The sequence below is a fragment of the Taudactylus pleione genome, unplaced genomic scaffold (genome assembly GCF_031769625.1).
Source record: "Taudactylus pleione unplaced genomic scaffold, aTauple2 ptg000551l, whole genome shotgun sequence".
Classification (NCBI taxonomy): Eukaryota; Metazoa; Chordata; class Amphibia; order Anura; family Myobatrachidae; genus Taudactylus; species Taudactylus pleione.
In genome coordinates, this window is record NW_028284953.1 from 3141423 (window position 1) to 3166772 (window position 25350).

The window sequence follows — 25350 nt, forward strand, 5'->3', positions numbered from 1 at the left end:
TAGGCTCAAAACCAGGAAAGACACTTCAATTACTACAAAACACGTGGGCCAGTGGCGCAATGGATAACGCGTCTGACTACGGATCAGAAGATTGTAGGTTCGACTCCTACCTGGCTCGCTTATAATTCAGTGATCGTATAGTGGTTAGTACTCTGCGTTGTGGCCGCAGCAACCCTGGTTCGAAAACAGGTCACAGCATTTTGATTTTGTTTCTCAATCATCCATTTTTTCACAATACTGAATCTTGAGAAAATTTCAGAAAATAAACAGATTCTTTGAACGTGCTTGCACTATTTGTGTTTAATGCTTATTATAAAGCTATCTTAACATGCTTTGAATAATTTAATTGTGAATTATTGTACTAAAGGACTGGGAATTTGACATAAATTCTCGAATTCAGGAAAGAAGAATGTTTGGGCTCTGTCTGAGTAAGTTCATTACATTTTTGAAAGACCTTTTAGCAGTCACAAGGATTATTGTACCTAAAACGTTTTTGGGAAACAATCCCTGCAGATAGTGTACAGTCAATTTCCAAAATGTGATTCTGTATATACTTCAATAACCATAAAACTCTAAAACAGGCTCAAAAACAGGAAAGACACTTCAATTACTACAGAGCACCTGGCCAGTGGCGCAATGGATAACGTGTCTGACTACGGATCAGAAGTTTGTAGGTTCGACTCCTACCTGGCTCGCTTAAATTACTGTGATCGTATAGTGGTTAGTACTCGGCATTGTGGCCGCAGCAACCCCGGTTCAAAAAAGGGTCACAGCATTTTGATTTTGTTTCTCAATTATCCATTTTTTCACAATACTGAATCTTAAGAAAATTTCAGAAAGTAAGCAGATTCTTTGAAGGTGCTTGCACTATTTGTGTTTAATGCTTCTTATAAAGCTATCTTAACATGCTTTGAATAATTTAATTGTGAATTATTGTACTAAAGGACTGGGAATTTGACATCAATTCTGGAATTCAGGAAAGAAGAATGTTTGGGCTCTGTCTGAGTAAGTTCATGACATTTTTGAAAGATCTTTTAGCAGTCACAAGGATTATTGTACCTAAAACTTTTTTGGGAAACAATCCCTGCAGATAGTGTACAGTCAATTTCCAAAATGTGATTCTGTATATACTTCAATAACCATAAAACTCTAAAACAGGCTCAAAAACAGGAAAGACACTTCAATTACTACAGGGCACCTGGGCCAGTGGCGCAATGGATAACGTGTCTGACTACGGATCATAAGTTTGTAGGTTCGACTCCTACCTGGCTCACTTAAATTGCCATGATCGTATAGTGGTTAGTACTCTGCGTTGTGGCCGCAGCAACCCCGGTACGAAAAAGGGTCACTGCATTTTGATTTTGTTTCTCAATCATCTATTTTTTCACTATACTGAATCTTAAGAAAATTTCAGAAAATAAGCAGATTCTTTGAAGGTGCTTGCACTATTTGTGTTTAATGCTTATTATAAAGCTATCTTAACATGCTTTGAATAATTTAATTGTGAATTATTGTACTAAAGGACTGGGAATTTGACATAAATTCTGGAATTCAGGAAAGAAGAATGTTTGGGCTCTGTCTGAGTAAGTTCATTCCATTTTTGAAAGATCTTATTTCAGTCACAAGGATTATTGTACCTAAAACGTTTTTGGGAAACAATCCCTGCAGATAGTGTACAGTTAATTTCCAAAATGTGATTCTGTATATACTTCAATAACCAACTAACTCTAAAACAGGCTCAAAAACTGGAAAGACACTTCAATTACTACAGGGCACCTGGGCCAGTGGCGCAATGGATAACGTGTCTGACTTTGGATCATAAGTTTGTATGTTCGACTCCTACCTGGCTCGCTTAAATTGCCGTGATCGTATAGTGGTTAGTACTCTTCTTTGTGGCCGCAGCAACCCCGGTTCGAATCCGGGTCACGGCATTTTGATTTTGTTTCTCAATCATCCATTTTTTCACAATACTGAATCTTAAGAAAATTTCAGAAAGTAAGCAGATTCTTTGAAGGTGCTTGCACTATTTGTGTTTAATGCTTATTATAAAGCTATCTTAACATGCTTTGAATAATTTAATTGTGAATTATTGTACTAAAAGACTGGGAATTTGACATAAATTCTGGAATTCAGGAAAGAAGAATGTTTGGGCTCTGTCTGAGTAAGTTCATCACATTTTTTAAAGATCTTTTAGCAGTCACAAGGATTATTTTACCTAAAACGTTTTTGGGAAACAATCCCTGCAGATAGTGTACAGTCAATTTCCAAAATGTGATTCTGTATATACTTCAATAACCATAAAACTCTGAAAATAGGCTCAAAAACAGGAAAGACACTTCAATTACTACTAAACACGTGGGCCAGTGGCGCAATGGATAACGCGTCTGACTACGGATCAGAAGATTGTAGGTTCGACTCCTTCCTGCCTTGCTTATATTTCCGTGATCGTATAGTGGTTAGTACTCTGCGTTGTGGCCGCAGCAACCCAGGTTCAAAAACATGTCACGGCATTTTGATTTTGTTTCTCAATCATCCATTTCTTTACAATACTGAATCTTGAGAAAATTTCAGAAAGTAAGCAGATTCTTTGAAGGTGCTTGCACTATTTGTGTTTAATGCTTATTATAAACCTATCTTAACATGCTTTGAATAATTTAATTGTGAATTATTGTACTAAAGGACTGGGAATTTGACATAAATTCTGGAATTCAGGAAAGAAGAATGTTTGGGCTCTGTCTGAGTAAGTTCATTACATTTTTGAAAGATCTTTTAGCAGTCACAAGGATTATTGTACCTAAAACGTTTTTGGGAAACAATCCCTGCAGATAGTGTACAGTCAATTTCCAAAATGTGATTCTGTATATACTTCAATAACCATAAAACTCTGAAAATAGGCTCAAAAACAGGAAAGACACTTCAATTACTACAAAACACGTGGGCCAGTGGCGCAATGGATAACGTGTCTGACTACAGATCAGAAGATTGTAGGTTCGACTCCTACCTGGCTCACTTATAATTCAGTGATCGTATAGTGGTTAGTACTCTGCGTTGTGGCTGCAGCAACCCTGGTTCGAAAACAGGTCACGGCATTTTGATTTTGTTTCTCAATCATCCATTTTTTCACAATACTGAATCTTGAGAAAATTTCAGAAAATAAGCAGATTCTTTGAAGGTGCTTGCACTATTTGTGTTTAATGCTTATTATAAAGATATCTTAAAATGCTTTGAATAATTTAATTGTGAATTATTGTCCTAAAGGACTGGGAATTTGACTTAAATTCTGGAATTCAGGAAAGAAGAATGTTTGGGCTCTGTCTGAGTAAGTTCATTAAATTTTTGAAAGATCTTTTAGGAGTCACAAGGATTATTGTACCTTAAACGTTTTTGGGAAACAATCCCTGCAGATAGTGTACAGTCAGTTTCCAAAATGTGATTCTGTATATACTTCAATAACCATAAAATTCTGAAAACAGGCTCAGAAACAGGAAAGACACTTCAATTACTACAAGACACCTGGGACAGTGGGCAATGGATAACGCATCTGACTATGGATCTGAAGATGGTAGGTTCGACTCCTACCTGTCTCACTTAAATTGCCATGATCGTATAGTGGTTAGTACTCTGCGTTGAGGCCGCAGCAACCCAGGTTCGAATCCGGGTCACGGCATTTTGATTTTGTTTCTCAATCATCCAATTTTTCACAATACTGAATCTTGAGAAAATTTCAGAAAGTAAGCAGATTCTTTGAAGGTGCTTGCACTATTTGTGTTTAATGCTTATTATAAACCTATCTTAACATGCTTTGAATAATTTAATTGTGAATTATTGTACTAAGGGACTGGGAATTTGACATCAATTCTGGAATTCAGGAAAGAAGAATGTTTGGGCTCTGTCTGAGTCAGTTCATTACATTTTTGAAAGATCTTTTAGCAGTCACAAGGATTATTGTACCTAAAACGTTTTTGGGAAACAATCCCTGCAGATAGTGTACAGTCAATTTCCAAAATGTGATTCTGTATATACTTCAATAACCATAAAACTCTAAAACAGGCTCAAAAACAGGAAAGACACTTCAATTACTACAGGGCACCTGGGCCAGTGGCGCAATGGATAATGTGTCTGACTACGGATCATAAGTTTGTAGGTTCCACTCCTACCTGGCTCGCTTAAATTGCCGTGATCGTATAGTGGTTAGTAGTACTCTGCGTTGTAGCCACAGCAACCCTGGTTTGAAACCGGGTCACAGCATTTTGATTTTATTTCTGAATCATCCATTTTTTCACAAAATTGAATCTTAAGACAATTTTAGAAACTAAGCAGATTCTTTGAAGGTACTTGCACTATTTGTGTTTAATGCTTATTATTAAGCTATCTTATCATGCTTTAAATAATTTAATTGTGAATTATTGTACTAAAGGACTGGGAATTTGACATAAATTCTAGAATTCAGGAAAGAAGAATGTTTGAGCTTCGTTCTGAGTAAGTTCATCACATTTTTGAAAGATCTTTTAGCAGTCACAAGGATTATTTTACCTAAAATGTTTTTGGGAAACAATCCCTGCAGATAGTGTACAGTCAATTTCCAAAATGTGATTCTGTATGTACTTCAATAACCATAAAACTCTGAAAATAGGCTCAAAAACAGGAAAGACACTTCAATTACTACAAAACACGTGGGCCATGGTGCAAAGGATAACGCGTCTGACAACGGATCAGAAGATTGTAGGTTCGTCTCCTACCTGGCTCGCTTATATTGCCGTGATCGTATAGTGGTTAGTACTCTGCGTTGTGGCCGCAGCAACCCTGGTTCTAAACAGGTCATGGTGTTTTGATTTTGATTCTCAATCATCCATTTTTTCACAATACTGAATCTTAAGAAAATTTCAGAAAGTAAGCAGATTCTTTGAAGGTGCTTGCACTATTTGTGTTTAATGCTTATTATAAAGCTATCTTAACATGCTTTGAATAATTTAATTGTGAATTATTGTACTAAAGGACTGGGAATTTGACATAAATTCTGGAATTCAGGAAAGAAGAACGTTTGGGCTCTGTCTGAGTAAATTCATCACATTTTTTAAAGATCTTTTAGCAGTCACAAGGATTATTGTACCTAAAACGACTTTGGGAAACAATCCCTGCAGATATTGTACAGTCAATTTCCAAAATGTTATTCTGTATATACTTCAATAACCATAAAACTCTGAAAACAGGCTCAAAAACAGGAAAGACACTTCAATTACTACAAGACACCTGTGCCGGTGGAGCAATGAATAATGCATCTGACTATGGATCAGAAGATTGTAGGTTCGACTCCTACCTGGCTTGCTTAAATTGCCGTGATCGTATAGTGGTTAGTAGTACTCTGCGTTGCAGCCGCAGCAACCCTGGTTTGATTCCGGGTCACAGCATTTTGATTTTGTTTCTGAATCATCCATTTTTTCACAAAATTGAATCTTAAGACAAATTTAGAAACTAAGCAGATTCTTTGAAGGTGCTTGCACTATTTGTGTTTAATGCTTATTCTAAAGCTATCTTAACATGCTTTGAATAATTTATATGTGAATTATTGTACTAAAGGACTGGGAATTTGACATAAATTCTGAAATTAAGGAAAGAAGAATGTTTGGGCTCTGTCTGAGTAAGTTCATTACATTTTTGAAAGATCTTTTAGGAGTCACAAGGATTATTGTACCTAAAACGACTTTGGGAAACAATCCCTGCAGATAGTGTACTGTCAATTTCCAAAATATGATTCTGTATATACTTCAATAACCATAAAACTCTGAAAACAGGCTCAAAAACTGGAAAGACACTCCAATTACTACAGGGCACCTGGGTCAGTGGGCAATGGATAACGCATCTGACTATGGATCTGAAGATTGTAGGTTCGACTCCTACTTGGCTTACTTAAATTGCCATGATCGTATAGTGGTTAGTACTCTGCGTTGTGGCCGCAGCAACCCCGGTTCAAAAACGGGTCACAGCATTTTGATTTTGTTTCACAATCATCCATTTTTTCACAATACTGAATCTTGAGAAAATTTCTGAAAATAAGCAGATTCTTTGAAGGTGCTTGCACTATTTGTGTTTAATGCTTATTATAAAGCTATCTTAACATGCTTTGAATAATTTATTTGTGAATTATTGTACTAAAGGACTGGGAATTTGACTTAAATTCTGGAATTAAGGAAAGAAGAATGTTTGGGCTCTGTCTGAGTAAGTTCATTAAATTTTTGAAAGATCTTTTAGGAGTCACAAGGATTATTGTACCTAAAATGTTTTTGGGAAACAATCCCTGCAGATAGTGTACAGTCAATTTCCAAAATGTGATTCTGTATATACTTCAATAACCATAAAACTCTGAAAATAGGCTCAAAAACAGGAAAGATACTTCAATTACTGCAAAACACGTGGGCCAGTGGCGCAATGGATAACGCGTCTGACAACGGATCAGAAGATTGTAGGTTCGACTCCTACCTGGCTCGCTTATATTGTCGTGATCGTATAGTGGTTATTACTCTTCGTTGTGGCCGCACCAACCCCTGTTCGAAAACAGGTCACGGCATTTTGATTTTGTTTCTCAATCATCCATTTTTTCACAATACTGAATCTTAAGAAAATTTCAGAATGTAAGCAGATTCTTTGAAGGTGCTTGCACTATTTGTGTTTAATGCTTATTATAAAGCTATCTTAACATGCTTTGAATAATTTAATTGTGAATTCTTTTACTAAAGGATTGGGAATTTGACATAAATTCTGGATTTCAGGAAAGAATAATGTTTGGGCTCTGTCTGAGTAAGTTCATTACATTTTTGAAAGATCTTTTAGCAGTCACAAGGATTATTGTAATTAAAACGTTTTTGTGAAACAATCCCTGCAGATAGTGTACAGTCAATTTCCAAAATGTGATTCTGTTGTTACTTCAATAACCATAAAACTTTAAAACAGGCTCAAAAACAGGAAAGACACTTCAATTACTACAAGACACCTGGGACAGTGGGCAATGGATAACGCGTCTGACTATGGATCAGAAGATTGTAGGTTCGACTCCTACCTAGCTCACTTAAATTGTCATGATCGTATAGAGGTTAGTACTCTGCGTTGTGGCAGCAGCAACCCAGGTTTGAATCCGGGTCACGGCATTTTGATTTTGTTTCTCAATCATCCATTTTTTCACAATACTGAATCTTGAGAAAATTTCTGAAAATAAGCAGATTCTTTGAAGGTGCTTGCACTATTTGTGTTTAATGCTTATTATAAAGCTATCTTATCATGCTTTGAATAATTTATTTGTGAATTATTGTACTAAAGGACTGGGAATTTGACTTAAATTCTGGAATTAAGGAAAGAAGAATTTTTGAGCTTCGTTCTGAGTAAGTTCATCACATTTTTGAAAGATCTTTTAGCAGTCACAAGGATTATTTTACCTAAAATGTTTTTGGGAAACAATCCCTGCAGATAGTGTACAGTCAATTTCCAAAATTTGATTCTGTATATACTTCAATAACCATAAAACTCTGAAAACAAGCTCAAAAACAGGAAAGACACTTCAATTACTACAAGACACCAGGGACAGTGGGCAATGGTTAATGCGTCTGACTATGGATCAGAAGATTGTAGGTTCGACTCATACGTGGCTCGCTTAAATTACTGTGATCGTATAGTGGTTTTACTCTGCGTTGTGGCTGCAGCAATCCTGGTTCAAATCCATGACACGGCATTTTGATTTTGTTTCTCAATCATCCATTTTTTCACAATACTGAATTTTAAGAAAATTTCAGAAAGTAAGCAGATTCTTTGAAGGTGCTTGCACTATTTGTGTTTAATGCTTATTATAAAGCTATCTTAACATATTTGAATAATATAATTGTGAATTATTGTACTAAAGGACTGGGAATTTGACATAAATTCTGGAATTCAGGAAAGAAGAATGTTTGGGCTCTGTCTGAGTAAGTTCATCCCATTTTTTAAAGATCTTTTAGCAGTCACAAGGATTATTGTACCTAAAACGACTTTGGGAAACAATCCCTGCAGATAGTGTACAGTCAAACTCCAAAATGTGATTCTGTATATACTTCAATAACCATAAAACTCTGAAAACAGGCTCAAAAACAGGAAAGATACTTCAATTACTACAACACACCTGGGTTAGTGGAGCAATGGATAATGCATCTGACTACGGATCAGTAGATTGTAGGTTCGACTCCTACCTGGCTCGCTTAAATTGCTGTGATCGTATAGTGGTTAGTACTCTGCGTTGTGGCCGCAGCAACCCTGGTTCGAATCCGGGTCATAGCATTTTGATTTTGTTTCTGGATCATCCATTTTTTCACAAATTTGAATCTTAAGACAATTTCAGAAAGTAAGCAGATTCTTTGAAGGTGCTTGCACTATTTGTATTTAATGCTTATTATAAAGCTATCTTATCATGCTTTAAATAATTTAATTGTGAATTATTGTACTAAAGGACTGGGAATTTGACATAAATTCTGGAATTCAGGAAAGAAGAATGTTTGGCCTCAGTCTGAGTAAGTTCATAAAATTTTTAAAAGATCTTTTAGGAGTCACAAGGATTATTCTACCTAAAACGTTTTTGGGAAACAATCCCTGCAGATAGTGTACATTCAATTTCCAAAATGTGATTCTGTATATACTTCAATAACCATAAAACTCTGAAAACAGGCTCAAAAACAGGAAAGACACTTCAATTACTACAACACACCTGGGTTGGTGGAGCAATGCATAATGCATCTGACTACGGATCAGAAGATTGTAGGTTCGACTCCTACCTGGCTCGCTTAAATTGCTATGATCGTATAGTGGTTAGTACTCTGCGTTGTGGCCGCAGCAACCCTGGTTCGAATCCAGGTCACAGCTTTTTGATTTTGTTTCTGAATCATCCATTTTTTCACAAAATTGAATCTTAAGACAATTTCAGAAACTAGGCAGATTCATTGAAGGTGCTTGCACTATTTGTATTTAATGCTTATTATAAAGCTATCTTATCATGCTTTAAATAATTTAATTGTGAATTATTGTACTAAAGGACTGGGAATTTGACATAAATTCTAGAATTCAGGAAAGAAGAATGTTTGAGCTTCGTTCTGAGTAAGTTCATCACATTTTTGAAAGATCTTTTAGGAGTCATAAGGATTATTGTACGTAAAACGTTTTGGGGAAACAATCACTGCAGATAGTGTACAGTCAATTTCCAAAATGTGATTTTGTATATACTTCAATAACCATAAAACATTAAAACAGGCTCAAAAACAGGAAAGACACTTAAATTACTACAAGACACCTGGGACAGTGGGCAAGGGATAACACGACTGACTATGGATCTAAAGATTGTAGGTTCGACTCCTACCTGGCTCGCTTAAATTGCCGTGATCGTATAGTGGTTAGTACTCTGCGTTGTGGCTGCAGCAACCCCAGTTCGAATCCGGGTCACGGCATTTTGATTTTGTTTCTCAATCATCCATTTTTTCACAATACTGAATCTTAAGAAAATTTCAGAAAGTAAGCAGATTTTTTGAAGGTGCTTGCACTATTTGTGTTTAATGCTTATTATAAAGCTATCTTAACATGCTTTGAATAATTTAATTGTGAATTATTGTACTAAAGGACTGGGAATTTGACATAAATTCTAGAATTCAGGAAAGAAGAATGTTTGAGCTTCGTTCTGAGTAAGTTCATCACATTTTTGAAAGATCTTTTAGCAGTCACAAGGATTATTTTACCTAAAATGTTTTTGGGAAACAATCCCTGCAGATAGTGTACAGTCAATTTCCAAAATGTGATTCTGTATGTACTTCAATAACCATAAAACTCTGAAAATAGGCTCAAAAACAGGAAAGACACTTCAATTACTACAAAACACGTGGGCCATGGTGCAAAGGATAACGCGTCTGACAACGGATCAGAAGATTGTAGGTTCGTCTCCTACCTGGCTCGCTTATATTGCCGTGATCGTATAGTGGTTAGTACTCTGCGTTGTGGCCGCAGCAACCCTGGTTCTAAACAGGTCATGGTGTTTTGATTTTGATTCTCAATCATCCATTTTTTCACAATACTGAATCTTAAGAAAATTTCAGAAAGTAAGCAGATTCTTTGAAGGTGCTTGCACTATTTGTGTTTAATGCTTATTATAAAGCTATCTTAACATGCTTTGAATAATTTAATTGTGAATTATTGTACTAAAGGACTGGGAATTTGACATAAATTCTGGAATTCAGGAAAGAAGAACGTTTGGGCTCTGTCTGAGTAAATTCATCACATTTTTTAAAGATCTTTTAGCAGTCACAAGGATTATTGTACCTAAAACGACTTTGGGAAACAATCCCTGCAGATATTGTACAGTCAATTTCCAAAATGTTATTCTGTATATACTTCAATAACCATAAAACTCTGAAAACAGGCTCAAAAACAGGAAAGACACTTCAATTACTACAAGACACCTGTGCCGGTGGAGCAATGAATAATGCATCTGACTATGGATCAGAAGATTGTAGGTTCGACTCCTACCTGGCTTGCTTAAATTGCCGTGATCGTATAGTGGTTAGTAGTACTCTGCGTTGCAGCCGCAGCAACCCTGGTTTGATTCCGGGTCACAGCATTTTGATTTTGTTTCTGAATCATCCATTTTTTCACAAAATTGAATCTTAAGACAAATTTAGAAACTAAGCAGATTCTTTGAAGGTGCTTGCACTATTTGTGTTTAATGCTTATTCTAAAGCTATCTTAACATGCTTTGAATAATTTATATGTGAATTATTGTACTAAAGGACTGGGAATTTGACATAAATTCTGAAATTAAGGAAAGAAGAATGTTTGGGCTCTGTCTGAGTAAGTTCATTACATTTTTGAAAGATCTTTTAGGAGTCACAAGGATTATTGTACCTAAAACGACTTTGGGAAACAATCCCTGCAGATAGTGTACTGTCAATTTCCAAAATATGATTCTGTATATACTTCAATAACCATAAAACTCTGAAAACAGGCTCAAAAACTGGATAGACACTCCAATTACTACAGGGCACCTGGGTCAGTGGGCAATGGATAACGCGTCTGACTATGGATCTGAAGATTGTAGGTTCGACTCCTACTTGGCTTACTTAAATTGCCATGATTGTATAGTGGTTAGTACTCTGCGTTGTGGCCGCAGCAACCCCGGTTCAAAAACGGGTCACAGCATTTTGATTTTGTTTCACAATCATCCATTTTTTCACAATACTGAATCTTGAGAAAATTTCTGAAAATAAGCAGATTCTTTGAAGGTGCTTGCACTATTTGTGTTTAATGCTTATTATAAAGCTATCTTAACATGCTTTGAATAATTTATTTGTGAATTATTGTACTAAAGGACTGGGAATTTGACTTAAATTCTGGAATTAAGGAAAGAAGAATGTTTGGGCTCTGTCTGAGTAAGTTCATTAAATTTTTGAAAGATCTTTTAGGAGTCACAAGGATTATTGTACCTAAAATGTTTTTGGGAAACAATCCCTGCAGATAGTGTACAGTCAATTTCCAAAATGTGATTCTGTATATACTTCAATAACCATAAAACTCTGAAAATAGGCTCAAAAACAGGAAAGATACTTCAATTACTGCAAAACACGTGGGCCAGTGGCGCAATGGATAACGCGTCTGACAACGGATCAGAAGATTGTAGGTTCGACTCCTACCTGGCTCGCTTATATTGTCGTGATCGTATAGTGGTTATTACTCTTCGTTGTGGCCGCACCAACCCCTGTTCGAAAACAGGTCACGGCATTTTGATTTTGTTTCTCAATCATCCATTTTTTCACAATACTGAATCTTAAGAAAATTTCAGAATGTAAGCAGATTCTTTGAAGGTGCTTGCACTATTTGTGTTTAATGCTTATTATAAAGCTATCTTAACATGCTTTGAATAATTTAATTGTGAATTCTTTTACTAAAGGATTGGGAATTTGACATAAATTCTGGATTTCAGGAAAGAATAATGTTTGGGCTCTGTCTGAGTAAGTTCATTACATTTTTGAAAGATCTTTTAGCAGTCACAAGGATTATTGTAATTAAAACGTTTTTGTGAAACAATCCCTGCAGATAGTGTACAGTCAATTTCCAAAATGTGATTCTGTTGTTACTTCAATAACCATAAAACTTTAAAACAGGCTCAAAAACAGGAAAGACACTTCAATTACTACAAGACACCTGGGACAGTGGGCAATGGATAACGCGTCTGACTATGGATCAGAAGATTGTAGGTTCGACTCCTACCTAGCTCACTTAAATTGTCATGATCGTATAGAGGTTAGTACTCTGCGTTGTGGCAGCAGCAACCCAGGTTTGAATCCGGGTCACGGCATTTTGATTTTGTTTCTCAATCATCCATTTTTTCATAATACTGAATCTTGAGAAAATTTCTGAAAATAAGCAGATTCTTTGAAGGTGCTTGCACTATTTGTGTTTAATGCTTATTATAAAGCTATCTTATCATGCTTTGAATAATTTATTTGTGAATTATTGTACTAAAGGACTGGGAATTTGACTTAAATTCTGGAATTAAGGAAAGAAGAATTTTTGAGCTTCGTTCTGAGTAAGTTCATCACATTTTTGAAAGATCTTTTAGCAGTCACAAGGATTATTTTACCTAAAATGTTTTTGGGAAACAATCCCTGCAGATAGTGTACAGTCAATTTCCAAAATTTGATTCTGTATATACTTCAATAACCATAAAACTCTGAAAACAAGCTCAAAAACAGGAAAGACACTTCAATTACTACAAGACACCAGGGACAGTGGGCAATGGTTAATGCGTCTGACTATGGATCAGAAGATTGTAGGTTCGACTCATACGTGGCTCGCTTAAATTACTGTGATCGTATAGTGGTTTTACTCTGCGTTGTGGCTGCAGCAATCCTGGTTCAAATCCATGACACGGCATTTTGATTTTGTTTCTCAATCATCCATTTTTTCACAATACTGAATTTTAAGAAAATTTCAGAAAGTAAGCAGATTCTTTGAAGGTGCTTGCACTATTTGTGTTTAATGCTTATTATAAAGCTATCTTAACATATTTGAATAATATAATTGTGAATTATTGTACTAAAGGACTGGGAATTTGACATAAATTCTGGAATTCAGGAAAGAAGAATGTTTGGGCTCTGTCTGAGTAAGTTCATCCCATTTTTTAAAGATCTTTTAGCAGTCACAAGGATTATTGTACCTAAAACGACTTTGGGAAACAATCCCTGCAGATAGTGTACAGTCAAACTCCAAAATGTGATTCTGTATATACTTCAATAACCATAAAACTCTGAAAACAGGCTCAAAAACAGGAAAGATACTTCAATTACTACAACACACCTGGGTTAGTGGAGCAATGGATAATGCATCTGACTACGGATCAGTAGATTGTAGGTTCGACTCCTACCTGGCTCGCTTAAATTGCTGTGATCGTATAGTGGTTAGTACTCTGCGTTGTGGCCGCAGCAACCCTGGTTCGAATCCGGGTCATAGCATTTTGATTTTGTTTCTGGATCATCCATTTTTTCACAAATTTGAATCTTAAGACAATTTCAGAAAGTAAGCAGATTCTTTGAAGGTGCTTGCACTATTTGTATTTAATGCTTATTATAAAGCTATCTTATCATGCTTTAAATAATTTAATTGTGAATTATTGTACTAAAGGACTGGGAATTTGACATAAATTCTGGAATTCAGGAAAGAAGAATGTTTGGGCTCAGTCTGAGTAAGTTCATAAAATTTTTAAAAGATCTTTTAGGAGTCACAAGGATTATTCTACCTAAAACGTTTTTGGGAAACAATCCCTGCAGATAGTGTACATTCAATTTCCAAAATGTGATTCTGTATATACTTCAATAACCATAAAACTCTGAAAACAGGCTCAAAAACAGGAAAGACACTTCAATTACTACAACACACCTGGGTTGGTGGAGCAATGCATAATGCATCTGACTACGGATCAGAAGATTGTAGGTTCGACTCCTACCTGGCTCGCTTAAATTGCTATGATCGTATAGTGGTTAGTACTCTGCGTTGTGGCCGCAGCAACCCTGGTTCGAATCCAGGTCACAGCTTTTTGATTTTGTTTCTGAATCATCCATTTTTTCACAAAATTGAATCTTAAGACAATTTCAGAAACTAGGCAGATTCATTGAAGGTGCTTGCACTATTTGTATTTAATGCTTATTATAAAGCTATCTTATCATGCTTTAAATAATTTAATTGTGAATTATTGTACTAAAGGACTGGGAATTTGACATAAATTCTAGAATTCAGGAAAGAAGAATGTTTGAGCTTCGTTCTGAGTAAGTTCATCACATTTTTGAAAGATCTTTTAGGAGTCATAAGGATTATTGTACGTAAAACGTTTTGGGGAAACAATCACTGCAGATAGTGTACAGTCAATTTCCAAAATGTGATTTTGTATATACTTCAATAACCATAAAACATTAAAACAGGCTCAAAAACAGGAAAGACACTTAAATTACTACAAGACACCTGGGACAGTGGGCAAGGGATAACACGACTGACTATGGATCTAAAGATTGTAGGTTCGACTCCTACCTGGCTCGCTTAAATTGCCGTGATCGTATAGTGGTTAGTACTCTGCGTTGTGGCTGCAGCAACCCCAGTTCGAATCCGGGTCACGGCATTTTGATTTTGTTTCTCAATCATCCATTTTTTCACAATACTGAATCTTAAGAAAATTTCAGAAAGTAAGCAGATTTTTTGAAGGTGCTTGCACTATTTGTGTTTAATGCTTATTATAAAGCTATCTTAACATGCTTTGAATAATTTAATTGTGAATTATTGTACTAAAGGACTGGGAATTTGACATAAATTCTTGAATTCAGGAAAGAAGAATGTTTGGGCTCTGTCTGAGTAAGTTCATTCAATTTTTGAAAGATCTTTTAGGAGACACAAGGATTATTGTACCTAAAACGTTTTTGGGAAACAATCCCTGCAGATAGTGTACAGTCAATTTCCAAAATGTGATTCTGTATGTACTTCATGAACCTTAAAACGCTGAAAACAGGCTCAAAAACAGGAAAGACACTTCAATTACTTCAAGACACCTGGGCCAGTGGTGCAATGGATAACGCGTCTGACTATGGATCAGAAGATTGTAGGTTTTACTCCTAGCTGGCTTGCTTATATTGCCGTGATCGTATAGTGGTTAGTACTCTATGTTGTAGCCGCAGCAACCCCGGTTCGAAAACTGGTCATTGCGTTTTGATTTTGTTTCTCAATCATCCATTTTTTCACAATACTGAATCTTAAGAAAATTTCAGAAAGTAAGCAGATTCTTTGAAGGTGCTTGCACTATTTGTGTTTAATGCTTATTATAAAGCTATCTTAACATATTTGAATAATATAATTGTGAATTATTGTGCTAAAGGACTGGGAATTTGACATAAATTCTGGAATTCAGGAAAGAAGAATGTTTGGCTCTGTCTGAGTAAGTTCATTAAATTTTTGAAAGTTCTTTTAGAAGTCACAAGGATTATTGTACCTAAAATGTTTTTGGGAAACAATCCCTGCAGATAGTGTACAGTCAAACTCCAAAATGTGATTCTGTATATACTTCAATAACCATAAAACTCTGAAAACAGGCTCAAAAACAGGAAAGACACTTCTATTACTACAAGACACCTGGGACTGTGGGCAATGGATAACGCGTCTGACTATGGATCAGAAGATTGTAGGTTTGACTCCTACCTGGTTCGCTTAAATTGCTGTGATCGTATAGTGGTTAGTACTCTGCGTTGTGGCCGCAGCAACCCTGGTTCGAATCCGGGTCACAGCTTTTTGATTTTGTTTCTGAATCATCCATTTTTTCACAAAATTGAATCTTAAGACAATTTCAGAAACTAAGCAGATTCATTGAAGGTGCTTGCACTATTTGTATTTAATGCTTATTATAAAGCTATCTTATCATGCTTTAAATAATTTAATTGTGAATTATTGTACTAAAGGACTGGGAATTTGACATAAATTCTAGAATTCAGGAAAGAAGAATGTTTGAGCTTCATTCTGAGTAAGTTCATCACATTTTTGAAAGATCTTTTAGGAGTCATAAGGATTATTGTACGTAAAACGTTTTGGGGAAACAATCACTGCAGATAGTGTACAGTCAATTTCCAAAATGTGATTTTGTATATACTTCAATAACCATAAAACTTTAAAACAGGCTCAAAAACAGGAAAGACACTTAAATTACTACAAGACACCCGGGACAGTGGGCAAGGGATAACACGACTGACTATGGATCTAAAGATTGTAGGTTCGACTCCTACCTGGCTCACTTAAATTGCCGTGATCGTATAGTGGTTAGTACTCTGCGTTGTGGCTGCAGCAACCCCAGTTCGAATCCGGGTCACGGCATTTTGATTTTGTTTCTCAATCATCCATTTTTATACAATACTGAATCTTAAGAAAATTTCAGAAAGTAAGCAGATTTTTTGAAGGTGCTTGCACTATTTGTGTTTAATGCTTATTATAAAGCTATCTTAACATGCTTTGAATAATTTAATTGTGAATTATTGTACTAAAGGACTGGGAATTTGACATAAATTCTTGAATTCAGGAAAGAAGAATGTTTGGGCTCTGTCTGAGTAAGTTCATTAAATTTTAGAAAGATCTTTTAGGAGACACAAGGATTATTGTACCTAAAACGTTTTTGGGAAACAATCCCTGCAGATAGTGTACAGTCAATTTCCAAAATGTGATTCTGTATGTAATTCATGAACCTTAAAACTCTGAAAACAGGCTCAAAAACAGGAAAGACACTTCAATTACTTCAAGACACCTGGGCCAGTGGTGCAAAGGATAACGCTTCTGACTATGGATCAGAAGATTGTAGGTTTTACTCCTACCTGGCTTGCTTATATTGCCGTGATCGTATAGCGGTTAGTACTCTATGTTGTAGCCGCAGCAACCCCGGTTCGAAAACTGGTCATTGCGTTTTGATTTTGTTTCTCAATCATCCATTTTTTCACAATACTGAATCTTAAGAAAATTTCAGAAAGTAAGCAGATTCTTTGAAGGTGCTTGCACTATTTGTGTTTAATGCTTATTATAAAGCTATCTTAACATGCTTTGAATAACTTAATTGTGAATTATTGTACCAAAGGACTGGGAATTTGACATAAATTCTGGAATTCAGAAAAGAAGAATGTTTGGGCTCTGTCTGAGTAAGTTCATTAAATTTTTGAAAGATCTTTTAGGAGTCACAAGGATTATTGTACCTAAAATGTTTTTGGGAAACAATCCCTGCAGATAGTGTACAGTCAATTTCCAAAATGTGATTCTGGATATACTTCAATAACCATAAATCTCTAAAAACAGGCTCAAAAACAGGAAAGACACTTCAATTACTAAAAGACACCTGGGTTGGAGGCGCAATGGATAACGCGTCTAACTATGTATCAGAAGATTGTAGGTTCGACTCCTACCTGGCTCGCCTACATTGCCGTGATCGTATAGTGGTTAGTACTCTGCGTTGTGGCCACAGCAACCCCGGTTCGAAAATGGGTCATTGCATTTTGATTTTGTTTCTGAATCATCCATTTTTTCACAAAATTGAATCTTAAGACAATTTCAGAAAGTAAGCAGAATCTTTGAAGGTGCTTGGACTATTTGTGTTTAATGATTATTATAAAGCTATCTTAACATGCTTTGAATAATTTAATTGTGAAGTATTGTACTAAAGGACTGGGAATTTGACATAAATTCTGGAATTCAGGAAAGTAGAATGTTTGGGCTCTGTCTGATTAAGTTCATTAAATTTTTGAAAGATCTTTTAGGAGTCACATGGATTATTGTACCTAAAATGTTATTGGGAAAAAATCCCTGCAGATAGTGTACAGTCAAACTCCAAAATGTGATTCTGTATATACTTCAATAACCATAAAACTCTGAAAACAGGCTCAAAAACAAGAAAGACACTTCAATTACTACAAGACACCTGGGACAGTGGCGCAATGGATAACGCGTCTGACTACGCATCAGAAGATTGTAGGTTCGACTCCTACCTGACTCGCTAATATTGTCGTGATCGTATAGTGGTTAGTACTCTGTGTTGTGGCCGCAGCAACTCTGGATCAAATCCGGGTCACAGCATTTTGATTTTGTTTCTCAATCATCCATTTTTTCACAATACTGAATCTTGAGAAAATTTCAGAAAATAAGTTGATTCTTTGAAGGTGCTTCCACTATTTGTGTTTAATGCTTATTATAAAGCTATCTTAACATGCTTTGAATAATTTAATTGTGAATTATTGTACTAAAGGACTGGGAATTTGACATAAATTCTGGAATTCAGGAAAGAAGAATGTTTGGCTCTGTCTGAGTAAGTTCATTAAATTTTAGAAAGATCTTATAGGAGTCACAAGGATTATTGTACCTAAAATGTTTTTGGGAAACAATCCCTGCAGATAGAGTACAGTCAATTTCCAAAATGTGATTCTGTATATACTTCAATAACCATAAAACTCTGAAAACAGGCTCAAAAACAGGAAAGACACTTCAATTACTAAAAGACACCTGGGCTGGTGGCGCAATGGATAACGTGTCTGACTACGGATCAGAAGATTGTAGGTTTGACTCCTACCTGGCTTGTTTATATTGCCGGGATTGTATAGTGGTTAGTACTCTAGGTTGTGGTCGCAGTAACCCCGAATCGAAAATGGGTCTCGAAATTTTGATTTTGTTTCTCAATCATGTATTTTTTCACAATACTGAATCTTTAGAAATTTCAGAAAGTAAGCAGATTCTTTGAAGGTGCTTGCACTATTTGAGTTTAATGCTTATTATAAAGCTAACTTAACATACTTTGAATAATTTAATTGTGAATTATTGTACTAATGGACTGGGAATTTTACATAAATTCAGGAATTAAGGAAAGAAGAATGTTTGGGCTCTGTCTGAGTAAGTTCATTAAATTTTTGAAAGATCTTTTAGGAGTCACAAGGATTATTGTACCTAAAACGTTTTTGGGAAACAATCAATGCAGATAGTGTACAGTCAAATTCCATAATGTGATTCTGTATATACTTCAATAACCATAAAACTCTAAAACAGGCTCAAAAACAGGAAAGACACTTCACTTACTACTAGACACCTGGGACAGTGGGCAATGGATAACGTGTCTGACTATGGATCAGAAGATTGTAGGTTCGACTTCTACCTGGCTCGCTTAAATTGCCGTGATCGTATAGTGGTTAGTACTCTGCGTTGTGGCCGCAGCAACCCCGGTTCGAAAATGGGTCACGGCATTTTGATATTGTTTCTGAATCATCCATTTTTCACAAAATTGAATCTTAAGACAATTTCAGAAAGTAAGCAGAATCTTTGAAGGTGCTTGGACTATTTGTGTTTAATGCTTATTATAAAGCTATCTTAACATGCTTTGAATAACTTAATTGTGAATTATTGTACCAAAGGACTGGGAATTTAAACATAAATTCTGCAATTCAGAAAAGAAGAATGTTTGGGCTCTGTCTGAGTAAGTTCATCACATTTTTGAAAGATCTTTTAGCAGTCACAAGGATTATTGTACCTAAAATGTTTTTGGGAAACAATCCCTGCAGATAGTGTACAGTCAAACTCCAAAACGTGATTCTGTATATACTTCAATAACCATAAAATTCTGAAAACAGGCTCAAAAACAGGAAAGACACTTCAATTACTACAAGACACCTGGGACAGTGGCGCAATGGAAAACGTGTCTGACTACGCATCAGAAGATTGTAGGTTCGACTCCTACCTGAATCGCTAATATTGCCGAGATCGTATAGTGGTTAGTAGTCTGTGTCGTGGCCGCAGCAACTCTGGATCAAATCCGGGTCACCGCATTTTGATTTTGTTTCTCAATCATCCATTTTTTCACAATACTAAATCTTGAGAAAATTTCAGAAAATAAGCAGATTCTTTGAAGGTGCTTGCACTATTTGTGTTTAATGCTTATTATAAAGCTATCTTAACATGCTTTGAATAATTTAATTGTGAAGTATTGTACTAAAGGACTGGGAATTTGACATAAATTCTGGAATTCAGGAAAGAAGAATGTTTGGGCTCTGTCTGAGTAAGTTCATTAAATTTTTGAAAGATCTTTTAGGAGTCACAAGGATTATTGTACCTAAAATGTTTTTGGGAAACAATCCCTGCAGATAGTGTACAGTCAATTTCCAAAATGTGATTCTGTATATACTTCAATAACCATAAAACTCTGAAAACAGGCTCAAAAACAGGAAAGACACTTCAATTGCTAAAAGACACCTGGGCTGGTGGTGCAATGGATAACGCGTCTGACTACGGATCAGAAGATTGTAGGTTTGACTCCTACCTGGCTTGTTTATATTGCCGTGATTGTATAGTGGTTAGCACTCTGCATTGTGGCCGCAGTAACCCCGGTTCGAAAATGGGTCGTGGCATTTTGATATTGTTTCTGAATCATCCATTTTTCACAAAATTGAATCTTTAGAAATTTCAGAAAGTAAGCAGATTCTTTGAAGGTGCTTGCACTATTTGAGTTTAATGCTTATTATAAAGCTATCTTAACATGCTTTGAATAACTTAATTGTGAATTATTGTACCAAAGGACTGGGAATTTAAACATAAATTCTGGAATTCAGAAAAGAAGAATGTTTGGGCTCTGTCTGAGTAAGTTCATCACATTTTTGAAAGATCTTTTAGCAGTCACAAGGATTATTGTACCTAAAATGTTTTTGGGAAACAATCCCTGCAGATAGTGTACAGTCAAACTCCAAAATGTGATTCTGTATATACTTCAATAACCATAAAACTCTGAAAACAGGCTCAAAAACAGGAAAGACACTTCAATTACTACAAGACACCTGGGACAGTGGCGCAATGGAAAACGTGTCTGACTACGCATCAGAAGATTGTAGGTTCGACTCCTACCTGAATCGCTAATATTGCCGAGATCGTATAGTGGTTAGTAGTCTGTGTCGTGGCCGCAGCAACTCTGGATCAAATCCGGGTCACGGCATTTTGATTTTGTTTCTCAATCATCCATTTTTTCACAATACTAAATCTTGAGAAAATTTCAGAAAATAAGCAGATTCTTTGAAGGTGCTTGCACTATTTGTGTTTAATGCTTATTATAAAGCTATCTTAACATGCTTTGAATAATTTAATTGTGAAGTATTGTACTAAAGGACTGGGAATTTGACATAAATTCTGGAATTCAGGAAAGAAGAATGTTTGGGCTCTGTCTGAGTAAGTTCATTAAATTTTTGAAAGATCTTTTAGGAGTCACAAGGATTATTGTACCTAAAATGTTTTTGGGAAACAATCCCTGCAGATAGTGTACAGTCAATTTCCAAAATGTGATTCTGTATATACTTCAATAACCATAAAACTCTGAAAACAGGCTCAAAAACAGGAAAGACACTTCAATTGCTAAAAGACACCTGGGCTGGTGGTGCAATGGATAACGCGTCTGACTACGGATCAGAAGATTGTAGGTTCGACTCCTACCTGGCTTGTTTATATTGCCGTGATTGTATAGTGGTTAGCACTCTGCATTGTGGCCGCAGTAACCCCGGTTCGAAAATGGGTCGTGGCATTTTGATTTTGTTTCTCAATCATCCATTTTTTCACAATACTGAATCTTTAGAAATTTCAGAAAGTAAGCAGATTCTTTGAAGGTGCTTGCACTATTTGAGTTTAATGCTTATTATAAAGCTATCTTAACATACTTTGAATAATTTAATTGTGAATTATTGTACTAAAGGACTGGGAATTTGACATAAATTCTGGAATTAAGGAAAGAAGAATGTTTGGGCTCTGTCTGAGTAAGTTCATTACATTTTTGAAAGATCTTTTAGCAGTCACAAGGATTATTGTACCTAAAACGATTTTGGGAAACAATCCCTGCAGATAGTGTACAGTAAATTTCCAAAATGTGATTCTGTATTTACTTCAATAACCATAAAACTCTGAAAACAGGCTCAAAAACAGGAAAGACACTTCAATTACTTCCAGACACTTGGGCTGGTGGTGCAAAGGATAATGCGTCTGACTAAGGATCAGAAGATTGTATGTTCGTCTCCTACCTGGCTCGCTTATATTGCCGTGATTGTATAGTGGTTAGTACTCTGAATTGTGGCCGCAGCAACCCCGGTTCGAAAATGGGTCTCGGCATTTTGATTTTGTTTCTCAATCATCCATTTTTTCACAATACTGAATCTTTAGAAAATTCAGAAAGTAAGCAGATTCTTTGAAGGTGCTTGCACTATTTGTGTTTAATGCTTATTATAAAGCTATCTTAACATGCTTTAAATAATTTAATTGTGAATTATTGTACTAAAGGACTGGGAATTTGACATAAATTCTAGAATTCAGGAAAGAAGAATGTTTGAGCTTCGTTCAGAGTAAGTTCATCACATTTTTGAAAGATCTTTTTGCAGTCACAAGGATTATTGTACCTAAAACGTTTTTGGGAAACAATCCCTGCAGATAGTGTACAGCCAATTTCCAAAATGTTATTCTGTATATACTTCAATAACCATAAAGCTCTAAAACATGCTCATAAACAGGAAAGACACTTCAATGACTACAAGACACCTGGGCCAGTAGCGCAATTAATAACGTGTCTGACTACGGATCGTAAAATTGTAGGTTCGACTCCTACCTCGCTCGTTTAAACTGCCGTCACTGTATAATGGTTAGTACTCTGTGTTGTGGCTGCAGCAACCCGGCTCGAATCCGGTTCACGGCTTTTTGATTTTGTTTCTCAATCATCCTTTTTTTCCCAATATTGAATCTTAAGACAGTTTCAGAAAGTAAGCAGATTCTTTGAAGGTGCTTGCACTATTTGTGTTTATTGCTTATTATAAAGCTATCTTAACATGCCTTGAATAATTTAATTGTGAATTATTGTACTAAAGGACTGGGAATTTGACATAAATTCTGGAATTCAGGAAAGATGAATGTTTGGGCTCTGTCTGAGTAAGTTTATCACATTTTTGAAAGATCTCTTTGCAGTCACAAGGATTATTGTACCTAAAACGTTTTTGGGAAACAATCCCTGCAGATAGTGTACAGTCAATTTCCAAAATGTGATTCTGTATATACTTCAATAACCATAAAACTCTAAAACAGGCTCAACAACAGGAAAGACACTTCAATTACTACAAGACACCTGGGTTAGTGGCACAATGGATAACGCATCAGGCTACGGATCAGAAGATTGTAGGTTTGACTCCTCTCTGGCTCGCTTAAAGTGCTGTGATTGTATAGTTGTTAGAACTCTGCATTGTGGCAGCAGTAACCCCGGTTTGAATTTGGGTCACGGCATTTTGATTTTGTTTCTCAATCATCCATTTTTTCACAGTATTGAATCTTAAGACAATTTCTGAAAGTAAGCAGATTCTTTGACGGTGCTTGCACTATTTGTCTTTCATGTTTTTTATAAAGCTATCTTAACATGCTTTGAATAATTTAATTGTGAATTATTGAACTAAAGGACTTGGAATTTGACATAAATTCTGGAATTTAGGAAAGAAGAATGTTTGGGCTCTGTCTGAGTAAGTTCATCACATTTTTGAAAGATCTTTTAGCAGTCACAAGGATTATTGTACCTAAAACGTTTTTGGGAAACAAGCCCTGCAGATAGGGTACAGTCAATTCCAAAAATGTGATTCTCTCTATATTTCAATAACCATAAAACTCATTTCGAATCCGTGTCACGTTGTTTTGATTTTGTTTCTCAATCATCCATTTTTTTACAATATTGAATCTTAAGACAATTTCATAAAGTCAGCAGATTCTTTGAAGGTGCTTGCACTATTTGTGTTTAATGCTTATTATAAAGCTTTTCTTAACATGCTTTGAATAATTTTATTGTGAATTATTGTACTAATGGACTGGGAATTTGAAATAAATTCTGGAATTCAGGAAAGAAGAATGTTTGTTCTCTGTCTGAGTAAGTTCATCACATTTTTGAAAGAACTTTTAGCAGTCAGAAGGATTATTGTACCTAAAATGTTTTTGGGAATCAAGCCCTGCAGATAGTGTACATTCAATTCCCAAAATGTGATTCTGTATATACTTCAGTAATCATAAAACTCTAAAACAGGCTCAAAAACAGGGAAGACACTTCAATTACTACAAGACACATGGGCCGGTGGCGCAATGGATAATGAATCTGACTACGGATCAGAAGATTGTAGGTTTGATTCCTGCCTGGCTTTGTTAAATTTCTGTGATCATATAGTGGTTAGTACTCTGCATTGTGGCCACAGCAACCCAAGTTCAAAGCTGTGTCACAGCATTTTTTATTTTTTTCTGAATCATCCATTTTTTCACAATATTGAATCTTTAGACAATTTCAGAAAGTAAGCAGATTATTTGAAGGTGCTTGCACTATGTGTGTTTAATGCTTATTATAAAGGGTATGCAGTCCGGAAGCTGCCGGACCTAATACCAACAGCCAGCTTCCCGACTACTTAATATCAGCGATAGTTAAATGACAGGCATCTAAATCTAGATGCCTGTCATATTTCAATGCCGGGAGACTGGCAACCAGCATCCCGATCAAAGGGACGCCGGTCGCCGAGCCCAGATAGCAGTGAGGGGAGGGTTTGGTTTAGGGCTCCCGTGGGGGACTTAGGGTTAGGCACCCCCCCGGGAGGTTAGGGCTAGGCTAAAGGAAGGGTGGGTTAGGATTAGGCACCCCCGGGGGTCTTAGGTTTAGGCAGAGGGGAAGGGGGGGTTAGATTTAGGCACTTAGAGGGGGGACTAGGGTTAGGCACTGGGGGGGAAGGTTAGGGTTAGGCACCCTTAAGGGAAGGTTAGTGTTAGGGGCTAGAAATAGGTCAGAAGATATTTACCTTGGACGTTCGGAATTTCCTCCTCTGCCAGGATGCCGCTGTCGGGATTCCAACCTCCGAGCATATTTCCGGTGGTAAATCATAGCGATTCCTTATAAAGCTATCTTAACATGCTTTCAATAATTTAATCGTGAATGATTGTACTTAAAGACTGGGAATTTCACATAGATTGTGGAATTCAGAAAATTAGAATGTTTGGGCTCTGTCTGAGTAAGTTCATCACATTTTTTAAAAATCTTTTAGCATTCACAAGGATTATTGTACCTAAAATATTTTTTAATAAACAAGCCCTGCAGAAAATGTACAGTCAATTCCCAAATTGTGATCCTATATATACTTTAATATCTATAAAACTCTAAAACAGGCTCAAAAACAGGATAGAAACTTCAATTGTTATAAGACAGCTGGGCCAGTCTGCGCGATGGATAACATGTCTGACTACAGATCAGAAGATTGTAGGTTCGACTCCTACCTGGCTTGC

The 25350-nt window shown here is 36.1% G+C and overlaps 8 non-coding genes across 8 annotated transcripts; all 8 read left to right on the forward strand.

Annotated features, from left to right (window-relative positions):
• The first annotated feature begins 45 nt into the window (after positions 1-45).
• Positions 46-118, forward strand: TRNAR-ACG (transfer RNA arginine (anticodon ACG)). Its single transcript has one exon. It is a non-coding gene; the product is annotated as a tRNA-Arg (tRNA).
• A 1082-nt stretch (positions 119-1200) lies between these two features.
• TRNAR-ACG (transfer RNA arginine (anticodon ACG)) lies at positions 1201-1273 on the forward strand. The gene has a single exon. It is a non-coding gene; the product is annotated as a tRNA-Arg (tRNA).
• A 1663-nt stretch (positions 1274-2936) lies between these two features.
• TRNAC-ACA (transfer RNA cysteine (anticodon ACA)) lies at positions 2937-3009 on the forward strand. Its single transcript has one exon. It is a non-coding gene; the product is annotated as a tRNA-Cys (tRNA).
• A 3403-nt stretch (positions 3010-6412) lies between these two features.
• TRNAR-ACG (transfer RNA arginine (anticodon ACG)) lies at positions 6413-6485 on the forward strand. The gene has a single exon. It is a non-coding gene; the product is annotated as a tRNA-Arg (tRNA).
• A 1741-nt stretch (positions 6486-8226) lies between these two features.
• TRNAH-GUG (transfer RNA histidin (anticodon GUG)) lies at positions 8227-8298 on the forward strand. Its single transcript has one exon. It is a non-coding gene; the product is annotated as a tRNA-His (tRNA).
• A 3321-nt stretch (positions 8299-11619) lies between these two features.
• Positions 11620-11692, forward strand: TRNAR-ACG (transfer RNA arginine (anticodon ACG)). The gene has a single exon. It is a non-coding gene; the product is annotated as a tRNA-Arg (tRNA).
• A 1741-nt stretch (positions 11693-13433) lies between these two features.
• Positions 13434-13505, forward strand: TRNAH-GUG (transfer RNA histidin (anticodon GUG)). Its single transcript has one exon. It is a non-coding gene; the product is annotated as a tRNA-His (tRNA).
• Positions 13506-15745: 2240 nt separating this feature from the next.
• TRNAH-GUG (transfer RNA histidin (anticodon GUG)) lies at positions 15746-15817 on the forward strand. The gene has a single exon. It is a non-coding gene; the product is annotated as a tRNA-His (tRNA).
• The last annotated feature ends 9533 nt before the right edge of the window (positions 15818-25350 follow it).